We start from the raw sequence: 8,703 nt of genomic DNA on the forward strand, positions 1-8,703 counted from the left end.
GATATTTAGATAAGTTTAGGTAAGATTTTCCATTTCGTTATTTAGTTATCATTGGTCATTTGATAATCATAGAAGATTAAAAAATTATAAATCTTGTAATAAGTTAAAACAATGTAAAAATAATATTCTAGGTAATCGAGACAAATCGCCCTTTTTTGGTATTTATTGGTGAAATAAGTTGTACGATTCGATTTTTCGAATTTTCTGCTCGGTCTATCCATGCTTTTGTTGTTATTTATTTAATTATCACTGGGCAAAGTAGATCTCGCAGTAGTTTCTTCAATCTCCAGTTAATGCCAGAAATTTTTAGATTAAAAATGTTGTTCCAGTTAGCCTAATTCGAATTCACTTTTGACAGTGGGTGGCACTCAATTTACTTAATGGGTAGGTAAATTTCTTGCAATTAACTGTTTCAAAACTATATAAACGCCAACGTTGCATTTTTTCTCAAAATTAGCAGTTCTTTTATTTTTGAATCATCTAATAGGGTATTTTGCTTCATAATACCAGACACTCCTGTCCAATAATAATTATTTCACCACCAAGAATTTTTAAGGTATGGAAAGAATTTTCATTGCTTTTACAAAAAACAAACTTTTGTGCATTACTACAAAATGTTTTCGATACTTAGTTAGCATTGGCTGTTTCTATGCTAATTTATGGTCATAGTACAGCCAATGTTCGCTTCAGTTCGGATTCAATAACGACTAAAACGAATAAAAGTTGAATGGGTGTTTTTGTTCCAAATTACTATTCAATCTAATTAATGAAGAAGCTCACTTCGAAATGAGTAGTACCTTTAGTGGCAATATGGTTACACAATTTACACAAACTGATTTATTTTGGAGTTGTTTCCATGAAAATAAAATAAGTTAACTTCGTTTGCTTCCTCCTTCATAATCGAGCAAAATGGTGTGGGTGTTCAGAATCTGGGTTATGGTAATTATGTTATAGTACTTCCTATGGCAGCTTATTGAATTCACATTTAAGATAAATTATTTTACAGCAAGCAATGTATATTTTTAAGTGAAATTTGAATAAATTTAGTGCTGGGTTGGCAAAAGGTGGTACCATGTAACATTTTAACCCATAGTACGACCCATGCCGGCTCAGTAATAAATTACAATTCGCCAGCAAGTGAAGTAAGCGAAGATATTTTATGTTTTCTAAAAGACGTATATATTTGTGTCGTCATATAAAATATATAGATATTTAGTTAGCATCGAACGTTTATGCTCGTAGTATATGGTTAGTATTTGGTATTCTTGTATAGTTTTGTATAAGTGTTAGTACTCTCTATGGATCCTTACTAACCTTACTAATGTAAATTAAAGATAAATGATGAAAATTTAAATACTCTTAGTAATTGTATATTGATTTACAGCAGTTAAATTTCTGTTAATTTAGTTCTGCGTTAGCGCAGGGTAGTGGCGTGTAAAATTATACTGTATCGTAGCATATATTCCATTTTACCAGCATGCCTTCCTTTAGATGAGCATTGAATTTTTATTGCCTTCTCAAAAAACGCACTGTTGTGTCTCCGAAGAAAAGGTTTTCGAATTTTAGTTAGCATTAACTGCTTTTTTACTATTTTCTGGATATAGCACGGTTACTGTATTCTTAATTTCAAATTATTTAACAATAAAAAAAAGAAAAGTTGCTTCATTATTTGAATCATATTTAATTATCACTGGGCAAAGTGGATCTTGGAATCGTTTCTCCAGTACACATCTTCCAAAAATTGTCGGGTGTGACACAAAGTCTATGATATTCTTCATTCTATAATTCACCAAATGAAGGGTCACAGAATTTGTCTTCGATCACACTTCGTCGGCCAACATTTCTTGAAAGACGCACTTTTTTTATTAATGTCAGTACTATCAGATGTTGGATAATCATTCCATTGTATTTTTTTTCGAAATTTCTGACCCCGATCTATTCTTGCTTTGTTTGATGTTAGCTTAATAATAATCAATTTATTACTAGACATATAGATCTTACAGTAGTTTCTTCAATCTCCATTTAATATTAATAATAAATTATCGGATGAGAGAATTGATGATAGATAATCTGTGATATTTTTCGTTTTATGATAAATCAAATTTTATGGGTTTGGTTTTTGACGCAACTTCAACCAACTTTCCTTGAAAATAAAGCGCATTTGTCGTTGCATCCTTAACATAAAGGCAACGATTCAGGTGCTTTTCTTTCAATCAAAGTTAATACTTCCAGATTTTGAATAAAAAAACTTTATTTTGAGAAATGGTTATCAAAAGTAGACTTCCTCAAATTCACTGGTGAGTTGGCATGGGTGGTACTATATAGATCATAGTAATTATAGTACTTTCTATGGCAACTTATTAGCGAATTAAAGTTCACAATAAATGACAAAATTGATTGTTTCTGTGCTATGTGATGATCATAGAAGATTAAAATATTAGGAATCTTCTAACAAGTTAAAACAACGTAAAAATAATATTCTCGAAAACATAAACAAATCGCTTTGTTTTGGTATTTAGTGGTGAAATAAGTTGTCTGATTCCTTGCTTAACAACGAGCTAAATTTTACAGAAATCTTTAAAAGCTGTGATTAATAAAAAGCCAACATTTACATTTTATCGCAATTTTTTCGAAATTTTTGCTAGGCCTCTCCTTGCTTTGGTTGATATTTATTTAATTATCACTGGGCAAAGTAGACCCTGCAGTAGTTTCTTCAATCTCCAGTTAATGTTCACCAGAAATTTTCTGATTAAAGATGTTGTTCAAGTTAGCCTTTTTCGAGTGGCACTCATTTTACTCAGTGAGTAAACTTGTCGTGCAAAAGTTTACTCCATACTACCATGCATTCCTGTCCAATAATACTTATCTCACCAGCAAGTCTTCTTTTACATAAGTAAAGAATTTTTATTTCTAAAAATTGCAAAATTACACAATTTTAGCAATTACTTGAGTAAAGTAAGAACGATTTTTAATATGTTTACCTCCTAAATAGCCCAGACAAAGCTCTAAAGTCAAAAATTCTGTGACGGGATATTCGTTTTTGTTTGTTAACTGGTTCAAAATTCATTATTAGCGATTTTATAGGTGCACTGTGTTGCCAGTTCTATTTTAGTGTATCCCTTTTACCACTCCACAGAGAGAAATTTGTCAGCGTTTATTAATTAGTAACTCCAAAATTTAAACGATGACCCCAAGTATTTTTTTCTCTTAAAATACTTATTAGATGTTGTTGAATGTTGATTTAGTTTTTTACGAAAATCATAGGAAGAGTTTGCTAGTTATACACACTGATCCAGAAATACTCAGTCTGTTCCAATTAAAAACAATTTAACATTCTTGTGGGGTTGTACGTTAAATAATTTTCAAGAAAAATCAAATTCGGTTGCAGTGTTGCAAATTACAAGCAAAAATACTTTCAAATCTGTTGCCAACAGATTCAGTATTTCTGGATCAGTCTGTACTAAAAAACATAAAAAAAACGATTTTCCATTTGCCGGAATGTAAAAGAGAGTTTTTGCATTTTTGCATTGTTAATCTGTTAAAATTTTAAAGAGATCTTAAGAAAGTGAATTCTAGCACCAACTACCTTAAATACAAAATTATTGAATTAGAAGTAATTTCTGGAGCATTGTCTTATAAATTTAATAATTCGAAACCTAAAAAGAATTTCGAAAAGTTTTAGTCTTAAAAAATAAACACATTTTCAAATTACTTGATGATGGACTAACTTATTTTTTCGTAAGGCACAGAGTTTAGACACAAAACGCTTGGTTTCATACTTATTTCCCAACGCTGTATAAGGCATGACATTGTAAGAATTAGTTTAGTTTATATTCTCACCTGACGAACATCACTTTGTGGTTGAAACGTTGTGTTTCAAATAAACGTTTGGTGTGTCGGGTTTTTAAACTGTGTTTTTGTTAATCATTCCCATGCCAAAAGGATGCAACAAAAGCTGATATCTTTCTTATAAACTAGTGAAATTTTACGCAAGTGTTCAAAAGCTGGAATTGATGTAGAACAAACACTTAGAACTTATCACAATTTTTTTGAAATGTCTGTCAGGTCTACCTCTGCTTAAGTTGATATTTATTTAATTATCACTGGGCAAGGTAGACTCTACAGCCGTTTGTTCAATCTTCAATCAACAGCAAGCAGTAACTTTCGAACGGAACACGAAGTCTGTGATATTCTTCATTTTATAAGTTAACTAATGAAGAGTCATTGGCTTGGTTTTTCGTTCAACACCACTTCGTCCAACGTTCCTTGAAAGTAGCGTATTTATTAAAAAGGCTTTTTGGAATTCACCATTGAGTTGGCATAGGGTAGTACTGCAGACCATTGTAATTGTAGTACTCCCTAGGGCAGCTTATTAATGAATTCAAATTCACAAGAAATAATACTCCTATTGCCGTTTTAGTTAATTAGTTAATGTCATTAAAATTTTTCTATCCTTTGTCAACGGTAGTTTTTCAGTTTCAAAAAGTGTCAGTGAAGGATTAAAATGTTTTCCTACAATGAAAATTGTGACTTGTGTTTGCTGTTTGGTGAATACGCTGAAAATGCAAGTGAAGCCGCTCGTCAATATAACGTATCATACCCCAAACGAAGGCATCCAGACGAAAACTTTATTCATACATTGAACCCAAAATTGTAATCAACTGGTTGTTTAGATCTTTTACCAAGGGAATTTGGTCGGCTCAGAAGTACGAAAACCGTTGCCGCAGAAGAAGCAATTTTGGAAGAAGATATCATGAGGAGTTGGAAAACCGAATTCATGCTGCTAGTGCTACGATCACACCAGAAACATTACAAACGGTGCATGCTAAAACTTTGAGCATTTTGTATAAGTGCATTGTTTATTCGTACTTGAACTAATCCGACTTACATTAATACTACAACGGCGTAACCATGGTTTTAAACACAAGAAATTAAATGTGTTTAACACCTTTTAATAGTATCCAAGAGTTTCATTATAATTTTAGTTTTTACGTGTATCTTTAAGCAACGTCGCCTTTTTTCAAAAATTGTTTAAGTTCTTATGTAAAAACATAGCATGTGAATTTTTTTGGTACTATGGGAGACTTCCCAATTACTCTCTTTCAAGGAGGTGCGTGACTTTCCGACATCCTGTACACAGAAATTTTTGTTCAATTTTTTCACCGATACAATAAAAAAATCACCAAATGCCCACTTTATTCTATTAGTAAGATAAAAAAATAACTAAATCAAATCATGTACCATGGTAACCACTTGTAGAATAAAGGTGTAGTACCTCTACTCATATCTATGGAATAAGCAACAACATTATTAATACCTATAAGAGAAAATAGAATATGTTTTTAAATGATTCTCATCTAGTTACCTGTAAAATTGGTTTACATTTAAAAAATTTGTGTCTCTACTCAAATGAATTATCTGTCAATAAACGTCAAATCTGTCAGTTGTGAAATTCTATTATTTCTTTAAAAAATTTCGTAAGAATGTAATTAAATTGTTACACTGTGGAAGAAAACACTTTTATTATCAAAGCTTATTTCCAAATTCGAAACTTAATAAATGGAGAATGGTAATATTCGATGTCTAAATCCTTATCATTAGTTATACGAAGCTACATTTTTTTATTTTACATGAGAAATTTACAGACGACTAGATGAGAATCATTTAACAACTCGGTTTTTCAAACTTTCAAATTCATCTTTCGCGGGAAATGTTAACACGAATGTGAAGCTTCGAGCATCGAGCAAATTGTTAATAGTATACAACATATACAACATATATAAAATTTTTAAATAATGTGTAAGCATGGGTCTAGGAAGTAATAGTTTTTATAGTAATGTAATTGATAATTGGTTTATTAATTGGTCTAGTTTTGTTTCCCAGACATATCAATCATTATGCTAAGTACGAGTTGTCTTAATGTAGAGTTGGGGCGCATTTGGTCGTCTGCAACCCACCCTGTCAACGCTGCGCTTATCAGTGTTAGTTAACATGATTTTTAACTTAGTGGTGTGCATTTTTGTGGGAAAGTTTAGGAATTATCAGTTTTTGTATGGGAATCTGTTGTTAGTCTTAACCTGGCCCTTGCTAAAGAAAGACCAAATGAATCTGTGGTGTTAAATCCGAGTATTATTTCTATGAATTAACGAACCGATTTTAATAATATATTGGATAGACTGGGCAAATTGAGATTTGTTATGAAGCCAGCATGTGCAAGTGAAGCAAGAGGAAGTGACGCATGGTACGCTAATTTGACCCTTAGGTACCCCTTCTCTGATTGGTTCATTCAAATTATTTCCAAGTGTTTCATTAATATTCGTCAAACTTGTGATTAAAGGAAAATATTATGAATATTGTTCTTAAATTTACGTGTGAATTTGTAAAATTTGGTTCTTGCATCGAAATATACAGGAGAAAGTATCCACAAGTGCTTATTCATCGGTAATATCATCCGTAAGTAAGAAACTACACGTGTTAACCTAAATATGGAAACACACCAGTGGGGTCCTAATGTATTCTGATTTTTTTTTGATACTGAATATTTTTGAATATCATGACTCTGACGACATGTCATAAGGTAGAATTAGAAGTATTTTAACTAAGGCATTTTTTTTAAACTCGAATACATAAATTGTTTCTGAAACTTGTAATGTGTTTTCAATTGTTTGCCCCTTGAATACGAGCTGCCTTTGAACAAGGAGTAAGCTTCCTCTTGCCCCTCATTCCTCTCGCCATTGAATGTTTGCTTCAAACAACCTGCCTACAAACTTGCTGAATGGCGTGTCTATCCCACAGGTGGGATGTGAAATGAGTGTAAGTGGAGTGTGCGCAAAAGAATCGCAAGCTCGGATTGGCTGAGACAGAACGGCAAGAGGACGACAATTCGTTTAACTGTAATAAGATAAAGTTGTAATTTTTTAAATAGGAATTATAGGCGGCTGTGATATTGTCGAAAAGCTATTTTTTCTAATTTGATATGTCTATTTGTGTAATACATTATTTTCAAATATTTAGGAAAAAACGTAAGATTTCGCTTTTTTATAGTAGGCCATGAAAACATTTTGGATTTTCAATTAAAAATATGAAAAATATATTACCAACAAGTATTTATAATTTAATAATTTTTTAAACACTATTTAACTCAAAATCAACATAATAAATTTATTATTACATCAAATTTTTGCGATTAATTAAAATTATTTGTTTTTAGATTTAAAATGGCAAGCCTAAATTATCCATTTTTTTTTTTGTAATTAAACATGAAATGAAAAAGAAAAATATTATTAATTGTATGATTGCCTGTCAATAAAATTTTATTTTACAAAAAATGTCATTCCAAACACTAAAATCAAATTCCATCTGCGGTATAAAAATACATAACATTATCAACGTCACCTCCATTGCAATTCACTAAATCGTAGTAGTGACACATCGTTTTCAATTTTCTGCACATTTTTTGCGTAATTAACTTTAACATTTCTAATTTTTATAATTTCACATTTTTTTATTTAATAACTGCTCACAAAATACCTACATTATTCACACCTTTTATTTATTAATCAATTCGAACAAAATTTAAATTAGACATGTTTGGACCAAAGGTCCACATTCTAAGTAACCATTTTTTTGAGGTGTTTACCATTTGTGAGATAAAAAAATAAAAATCATGAAAAAAGATGCATAACCCTTAAATTGCATATTACTAGAAGAAACTATCTTACATTGCCATATTGGCAAACTTTGTTTCAACAAAAGTGATCCAGATTTCTTTAAATTTTTTTTTAAATCTCAAAAAAAGTGAACATTTTGTATGAAATATCATCGTCCATGGTGCGGTTGTGAGATTGCTGTAAAAAATTACCTGTAAGATTTTGACAACCTGTTGACAACTACTGTTGGCAACTAATTTCAAAATATTATCACATCAAGAAAAGCAAGAATCTATGGTGATTGTGGCAGAAATTTACAATTTACAACTTACAACGCGACTCCTTGAAGAGCGCTTTCCAGACGTGCGTTACTCTTTGAAAAAAGCCCACAAGTCGTCCAATTATTTGAAGACACAAGCTCAGTGGTTAAACCTAAAAGGGTTTATTCTTGGGCAATATGTAATCGGGCCATTCTTTTTTTATGGCAACTTGAATGGTGAGATGTACCTCAACATTTTGAGAAGACATTTGATGGACCTATTAGAAAACGTCCCATTAAACATAATAGGGCAACTTGTGTTTATGCACAATAGGGCTCCTCCCCATTTTGCAAGACGCGTTCGGCGCCACTTAGACCGGCACCTACCAGAAAGGTGGATACGACCCAAGCACTGGCCAGCGCAATCCCCGGATCTAACGCCATGCGATTTTTTTCTCTGGGGTGTAGTTAAAGACAAAGTCTACAAAACGGCACCCACAACTGTTGATAACATGAAGCAACGAATCAGAGTTGCTTTTGCGGAAATAAAACTTGTTTTTTTTTCAGGAAATGCATGATGTTTGCAGTGCCAAAAACTCTTATTGATAGTTTTACTTTGTAATACGTTTTGTTTTACTCCCAATAACATTGTTTTGCAAATACATTTTGTTTTCTGTTTTGTTTGATGTCAATATTTCGTTTATAGAAACATTTGACCAGACTAGCTGCTTCAAACATCTTCGAGTTAGAGTTTTGAGATATTGGGTATTGATTGAGATATTGGGTAGAGTTTTC

At 31.7% G+C, this 8,703-nt stretch overlaps 3 non-coding genes across 3 annotated transcripts; all 3 read left to right on the forward strand.

The window, feature by feature from the left end:
• Nucleotides 1–610: 610 nt before the first annotated feature.
• Mir11618b-4 (microRNA mir-11618b-4) lies at nucleotides 611–705 on the forward strand. Its single transcript, NR_161857.1, has one exon. It is a non-coding gene; the product is annotated as a microRNA mir-11618b-4 (primary transcript).
• Nucleotides 706–2,644: 1,939 nt separating this feature from the next.
• Mir3836j (microRNA mir-3836j) lies at nucleotides 2,645–2,703 on the forward strand. The gene has a single exon (NR_161909.1). It is a non-coding gene; the product is annotated as a microRNA mir-3836j (primary transcript).
• A 1,458-nt stretch (nucleotides 2,704–4,161) lies between these two features.
• Nucleotides 4,162–4,248, forward strand: Mir11619a-2 (microRNA mir-11619a-2). The gene has a single exon (NR_161859.1). It is a non-coding gene; the product is annotated as a microRNA mir-11619a-2 (primary transcript).
• The last annotated feature ends 4,455 nt before the right edge of the window (nucleotides 4,249–8,703 follow it).

The sequence above is a fragment of the Tribolium castaneum genome, chromosome 4 (genome assembly GCF_031307605.1).
Source record: "Tribolium castaneum strain GA2 chromosome 4, icTriCast1.1, whole genome shotgun sequence".
Classification (NCBI taxonomy): Eukaryota; Metazoa; Arthropoda; class Insecta; order Coleoptera; family Tenebrionidae; genus Tribolium; species Tribolium castaneum.